This window comes from Halichoerus grypus, chromosome 3 (assembly GCF_964656455.1).
Source record: "Halichoerus grypus chromosome 3, mHalGry1.hap1.1, whole genome shotgun sequence".
Taxonomy (NCBI): domain Eukaryota; kingdom Metazoa; phylum Chordata; class Mammalia; order Carnivora; family Phocidae; genus Halichoerus; species Halichoerus grypus.
Window position 1 is genome coordinate 132380367 of NC_135714.1, and position 7151 is coordinate 132387517.

Genomic DNA, 7151 nt, shown 5'->3' on the forward strand with positions numbered 1-7151 from the left:
TCTCATCCAAATCCTGGCTGATGTCTCTGCTTGCCAGGAACTTAGGCCAGCTGCCTGCAGCCTAGCTGCAGTACTGGGGAATGTTAGTGTCAGAGTGAGTGAGAGTGAGCCAACCCGGAGGATCTGCCAGTTTCCTGCATCCTTACAAATTCACTCTGAGACTTGAGGCAAGGTACTTAACCTCTCTAACTAATCCATCTTCTTAATACTTAACGTGAGGATTTTGGATGCCATAGTAAATTCCCAGAATCCTTATGGTAATACAAATCTGTGTCTGCTCTAGTTAGAACTCTGGCTTCTAGTGATGGAACCCTTACATGAGCTAGTGAAAGTAAGTCAAGGGTATTTATTCGCTCTTATAACCTAATCGCGGGAAGAGTAAAGGTGCCGCGAGGTGTAGGGGTGTGGGCTCCTCTGACCTCTCACTTTCTCCCCTCTGCTTTCAGTGTGCTGACCAGGAAGTCCGCTTTCTTTGGGAAGCTGGAGAAGCAGTCCCTGACAGCTCCAAGGCTACTTGTAGCCAAACTATTCCAAGATCATAAAGGAAAAGAAGTCCTCTCTCCCAGAATCGGTTTCTTCTAAGGTCCAGAAGGCCCTTTTGATTGGCCAAGCTTGGCTTGTGTGCCGACTCCTGTGGCCAGAGAAGTGGAGTCTTTAACCAGAGAAGGGATATCACACAGGTATGGCCACCAGAGAATTGTTGGGAGGCAGTCAAGTGCCCAGTGTGACCGGTGCAGATTTGAAGAGCTAGGAGGCCACAGTATGTGATGTGGGATTTATTCATTGGTTTTCATTTCAGATATTTCAAATGAAATAAACTTCAGTTAGTTTTGTGAATCTCAGTGTTGCATGGGGCTTAGTAGGAGATACAATTCCACATATGACTCAGTGCCTGCATTCGGGGAGCTTAGAATGTAATGATAGAGATAAAGAGGCACCTGAAGTCCCAGCTGTAAACAATACAACGGTTTTAGAGTAAGAGTTGAAATCCTAAAGCTGATGAGTATGGAACTTGAAGGGTTACATTGATAACAGTTTTTGCCAGGCATTTTGCCCCAAATCATATTCCCAAGCCAAATACAATTGGTATTTGTATTTTAAGATCAAATTATCTTAATGATCAAAATGTCATAGATAAAAGAGAAAATTGATACTTTTTCTTGAACTTTTGGCCTTTATCTTTTTTTTCATGGGTGTTGTCTGTGTTGGTATATACATAGACAGCCTTTTCCTTTGGAAAGTTACATTATTGTGCTGAAATATATTTTACTTTTAGCAATAAATATGACAGTATGGTTCTTTGGTCTTATTTTCTAGACATAGCTTGTATAACAGAAAACAATTATTTTCTCCTTCGAATCAAGGAATCGGTAGCTCACTCTAAAATTTATCTGGACGGAATTTTGCATATTAAGTTATATTCTGTTGGCAGTTAGATTGTTGGAAAAGTGTGAAAAGTTTCAGTCAGTCTATGTTTTGCTTCGTCATACAAATTAGCTTCTTGGTTTTATAATCTGAAGCACATGCATATTAAGTAGAGGAAACTAATTGCAGTAAATCCTGGCAATAATCCGGATGTTTCAATAATATCACATTGTTAATTCTGAGTTTACTTGTAACACTGTTGCGTAAGGGTCTTATTTTTAAATTGTTTTAGTCTTGTTGGCCTCGGCTTCTCTGATGATTAAATTAATTGAATTGATTAGATTTTGTTTAATTAGATTTTATACTTCGATGTCACGTCATGGCTTTTGAAAGCATTTTGCACCCTCTTCATCGTGGGCAATACATATAGATTTAGCTAGTGGTTCATATATACTCTGTTTCTTTCTTTTGTGGAATTTTTATTGCAATAGGCAATAACCAATTTACATACTTCGGGGATGCTAGAGGATCACTCCTTGCTTTTAAAAGTAGGATATATCCACCTGAATAATATTTTTAGTGACTGCCAAAATGACTGTTTGCTCCAGCATTTATGCCCCTTTTTCATTGTAGGGTAAATGGCCCTTCAAACTAAATGGGGATGTTTAATATTCCAGGGATTTAACCCACAATCGTTGATGAATGCCAGTGCTGTTTTAAAAAGAATTGCTGTCTTGGTGTAAATAAAATCAAAATCCTGGCATTACAATCTAATTGAGAAATCTATTTGGAATGTCGGGTCACTAGAGATCATAAGTGACCTCCTGGAGCAAAAGAAAATGCAAACGATGATGGCAAAGGGTATAGGATGTTGAGGAAACACAGATGATGTTGAGGAAACACAATGATGTCAGCGCTAAGAGGTTGACATCACTGCATCCATCTTGGCCTTTTCCCCTCGTGCCCTAATCAAGGCAGGAAAAGGGGAAAAAGGTGGTGTGGGCTGCACTTGGTCCTTTAATCAGGAAGCCTTGCCAGCAGTTGCCAGGAGACTTCTGCTTCTGTCTGATTGTCCGGCGCTGTGTGGGAGGCTGAGGAAGCTCTCTGATCCTCATGGTGGGAGAAGTCAAGGGACACGGGACTTGGGAATGGCAGTTAGACCAGCCAAATGGCAGCATCTACCACACACAGCAAGGGCAGATTTTGTAAGCTTGGCAGCATGCCGGTGAAGGATTTCCCATCTGAGATTTCTGTTTTCTTTGGAAGTTGGAAATAAGCTCATCTGCTAAGAGAGTAATGGAACATGTGAAGGTAGTGAAAATCAGAAATGGCCTTTTTGGAGACTTGGAGAAACTGGGAACTGATGAAAGACACTAACTGACTTCTTCTGAGCAACGCTGAGGTTCGACTGAAATTAGAGATCATGGATTCAGAGGGCACACGACTAGAGGAATGCGCGGCTACGCAAAGGCTGCTCAGGACGTGACCACGGGACAGTGGAAATGCTATGCGTCACTATAGGGTACACTTGCTGCGATCGGATTATATAATCACTTTTATCTTGAGTTGTTTATATGAAATTCATATTGTTTCCTTTTTAAAAAATTTTTTTATTCATTCTGTATAAATCATTACCTGCATGTTTTAGGTATGTCTCCTATAGAGTACACAGTAATGTTGTAGGAGATGGATCACTTTGAAAGTCTTCAGATCTGTAGGGAAATTGAAAGAGTAGTAAAATAAACAGCCTCATGGCATTCACGGACATTCAGTAACTAACATCTTCCCACATTTTCTGTCTCCTTTCTCAATCTCTCCCTCTCTCTCCACAAACACACACACGTTTTTTTATCCCGAACCCCTTGAAACTTTAAGTTGTAGACAATAAGACACTGCAGCGCTAAATACTTCAGCATGTGTCTCCTGGTAATTGGGACATCCTCCTATGCAAACACAACCGCATGGATTTTTGCTCCTTAGAGAATCAACATTAATCTCACCAACGAGGCTTCAGTCCATCTTTGTTTCCCACTTGTCCCCAAAGTGCCTTTCAACCCAAACAGTCTGAAGGAGAGAGTATTTGAAAACTATGTATGTTTTGAAATTAATTTAGCACATTTTGAAGTGCCCTGTAGCAGTTGGCTTACTGTTGAAATTTTGTTGCCTTTGTCAGGGCTTTTCCAATCTCTAGGTTTTCATTTTGGATGCACACAACAACATAGAGTATCTTATATGTGTGTCTACATCTAAAACTTACATTTGTATTGGCTTTTGTTTTCCTGATACACTTAAGCAGTACCTTTTCCTCCTTCCCAGTTTAATGACCAGCCTTTCCATCCTTCATTTTTGACTCTAGATTGGTATCGTGTGGTAGATATAAAGTATCTGCATTATTTCTTCAACTACCAATGAAAGCCTGTATTTGAATATATATTATATACTATTCCTTTCATTGTTCAAATGGTAAATGTGACTTAATATTTGTCCAGGTGAATAAAGTGGCTATTTTATGGGTATATTACAACTGTTAATTAATAAAATCTAACTCAGTGACTGGGAGGAAGGTATTTCATATAGAAATTCAATTTACCTTTTGTAAAATTGGAAATACTAGTGATTAATGTCCTCTAGATGAAGAACACTCTAGGAAACACTGGGTGTGCCTAAATATAATACAAACATAACTCCTTATCAAGGAACTGGAATTCTAAAACAACATGGAAACAGACATGTAAATAAAAGAATTGATAATGAAAGGGAGCAAGTACATTGAGGCTGTTTGCCAAATGCAGGAATAGGATTAAGGATATTTAAACAGGAACAAGTTCCTTGATTTATACAGTGTCTTTTTAATTTTCCTACTGATTTAATCTATTAATAAAAATAGGGTGATTGCAACTTGAGTAATTTTCCGGGCATTTTCACCATCATGCAAATGTATACGGTATGATGTTTGTTCCTGCTAGAATGCGTTGTCTTGTGTGGGGTGCTGGACGGGCCCCAGGCATTTAGGCCCATGCAGCTCCCCATTAGAACTGAAACTTCTCTGGTCCCACCCACTCTCGGCAGCATCAGCCACAGGAGCCCTAGATGCACAATTTCCCCTGACCTGGGCCCCAGTCCCTAGCACTGACCTTCAGGGCTCCCATTGTACCAGTGAGTTTCCAGTGTTTGAATTATTTATAATTAGAAAACCTACAGACATAAAACTACACTGAAGCAGGTATGGCTCAGCATCTTTTGTTCAGGGCCTTTTTGTGATGAATGTACTGGTATTAACTCTGGTTGAACCTAAATTGTCTGCCAACTGTGCCTACACCTGAGCGGCCAAACCCTAACCGGCTTTATTTTAATTCATGACCACCAGCCCGTGCGCCCAACAGGTCTGACTGTTTCTCTAGTCTGTTCACTCACCTGCAGGACTGGATCACTATTTCTCCCCTTCTCTCCATGCCCCTCTTCACTCACTCGCAGCTGGTGGTTCTGCTTGGTATTTCACTGAGGAAATGGAAGCGACGAGAGAGTTTCCACATTCTTCCACCATCATTTCTTCAAACTTAATTCAATCAAGACCCAGAAAACTAATTGTTTTCCCTCCTTTTTAAGTTAAGCATAAATGATTCAGGCTCCCTCTGAAGATAGCCCTTGCACCTGGGCACTAGGGTCCATCCCTCTCACCTGTTCAAGGACAGTAAGCTGGGAATTGTCCCTTTTTCTCTTGTGTTTTCAATTCTCCCCTATCTCCTGGATCTCTTCCACAGCCTGTAAACACATGTAATATCTCCCATCATAAACACACAACAACAAAATCCTCCCTTGACCCCTTCCTTTGCTTACCAGTTCATAGTTTAAAAATTCATGTTACGGCAAAAATTCATGTTACGGCAAAAATCCATGCTGTTGAACTTCACCTTTTCTCACTCACGTCCGAGTTCCCAGTAGACAGGCTTTTGTCCCCACCCCTGAACAGAAACAGCTCTTCTCAAGGTCATGAGTCCTCATCTCTCATCTTATTCAACCATCAGCAGCATTTCTTGTAGTTGGTCACTCGGTCCTTCTTCCACTCTTCTTTTCCCCATTTTCTTTGCTGGTTCTCCTTTTCTTCCTGCCCCTTCATGTTGGAGAGTCCCGGGTTAGCCTCCTCGGCCCCCCTCTTCTCTGGCTGTATTCATCCCCACATCAGAGATTCTTAACCTGGAGTCCACAGACTGGTGTCAGTGACCTTGAAAGAGAAACATTTCTTCTTTATTTTCACTAACCTCTAAATGAAACTTTGCATTTTCTGCAAATATGAACAATAATATTTGCTATATCTGTGACTTTATCTCTAGTAAAAAATTACAGACATTTTCATCTCATTACAGTGGTTACAGATATCTTGAAATATTGATGCACATAACTTCTTTAAAGTTACTGTAGTTATTATGCTTACTGTTAGTTCTTATTGTGTAGTGTATTAATAAAAAATATTATGTTGCCATAGTATAACTTTTAAAATATTTTGATTCTATGTTTCATTATAATTGGTTTTCTTTATACTCATTTTATATAGCAAAAATATTTCAAAGATATTTTATTTTATGCATTTAAAATATCATTCAGGGAAGGAGCCTGAAGGTTTTAATAGACTTTCAAAGCAGTTTATGCCACAAAAACTTTTAGGAGCCCATACTCAAAATGATCTTTAATCTCACAGGTTTAAATACTGTTGAAAGTTGTATTTCCAGCCACAACCTCCCTTTTCAGCTACTAAACTCATACATTCAACTGCCTACTCAACATTTCCTCTTGGATATCTCATTAGCACCTCTGACCTACCGTATTAAAAACCAGGGACCTGGGGCACCTGTGTGGCTCAGTCTGTAAGAGCCCAACTCTTGATTTTGGTTCACGTCATGATCACAGGGTTGTGAGATCGAGCCCAGAAAGGGGCTCCACGCTGGGCATGGAGCCTCCTTAAGATTCTCTCTCTCCGTCTCCCTCTGCCCCTCCCTCCCACAACCCCACCAGCTCGCGCATGCGCACGTGCCCATGTACTCTCTAAAACAAACAAAACAGGCTCCTGAATCTCATCCACTGCCCAAACTTGCACCTCTTACAGTCTTCTCCCGTCAGTTGGGCAACTCCATTTTTCTAGTTGCTCAGGCCAGAAACCATGGAGTCAGCCTTGACTCCTCTTTTTCATAAGCCACATCTGATCTAGAAGCAATTGCATTGGCTCTATCTTTTGAGTGTATGTAGGATCTAACCCTTCTCACCGGTTCCACGCCATCCCTCCCGATCCAAGTGATCAGCTTCTCTTGCCTGGATGTTTGCAATGGTGTGCCAACAGCACTTCCTCCACAGCCTCCCACAGCCCCCAGCACAGATGTGTGCACACGCAGACACACACGTACACTCACCCGCTCACAATGAGCAAAGCAGCAGCCAGAATAATGCTGTTAAACCTACTTTAATCAGATCAGGCTGCCCCTCTCATGGAGCTCTCCAAAGGCTCCCCTACTCAAAGTAAAAGCCGAAGTCTTTACAGTGGCCCAGGAGGCACCCATGAGTAAAAAGTCTGGAAAAAGGCCAGAAAGAGATATTGGCCAAAGATATATATTATTTTGGGGTTAAACAATAAACGGAGAGAATAAGCGTTAGAAATAAATAATCTATTTTTAAAGGCCAACAATTTAGCAAAATTCGGAATGATCTTTACAGTGTAGTTTCTGAAATGAGCGATGAAAAAGCGATTAGGCCATCTTATTTTAGGTACAGAGAAAGAATTGAAAAAAAAATTGAAT

The 7151-nt window shown here is 40.7% G+C and overlaps 1 long non-coding RNA gene across 2 annotated transcripts in view; it reads left to right on the plus strand.

Annotated features, from left to right (window-relative positions):
- Positions 1-5732, plus strand: part of LOC118532399 (uncharacterized) — a 28105-nt gene extending 22373 nt beyond the window's left edge. Inside the window, exons 6-7 of one of the 2 annotated variants that reach the window (XR_013446528.1) lie at positions 447-680; positions 2632-5732. This is a non-coding gene — a long non-coding RNA (uncharacterized LOC118532399). Of the gene's footprint in view, positions 1-446; positions 1280-2631 lie in introns of those variants that run through there. The other variant, XR_013446529.1, reaches the window with a different exon arrangement.
- Positions 5733-7151: the final 1419 nt, after the last annotated feature.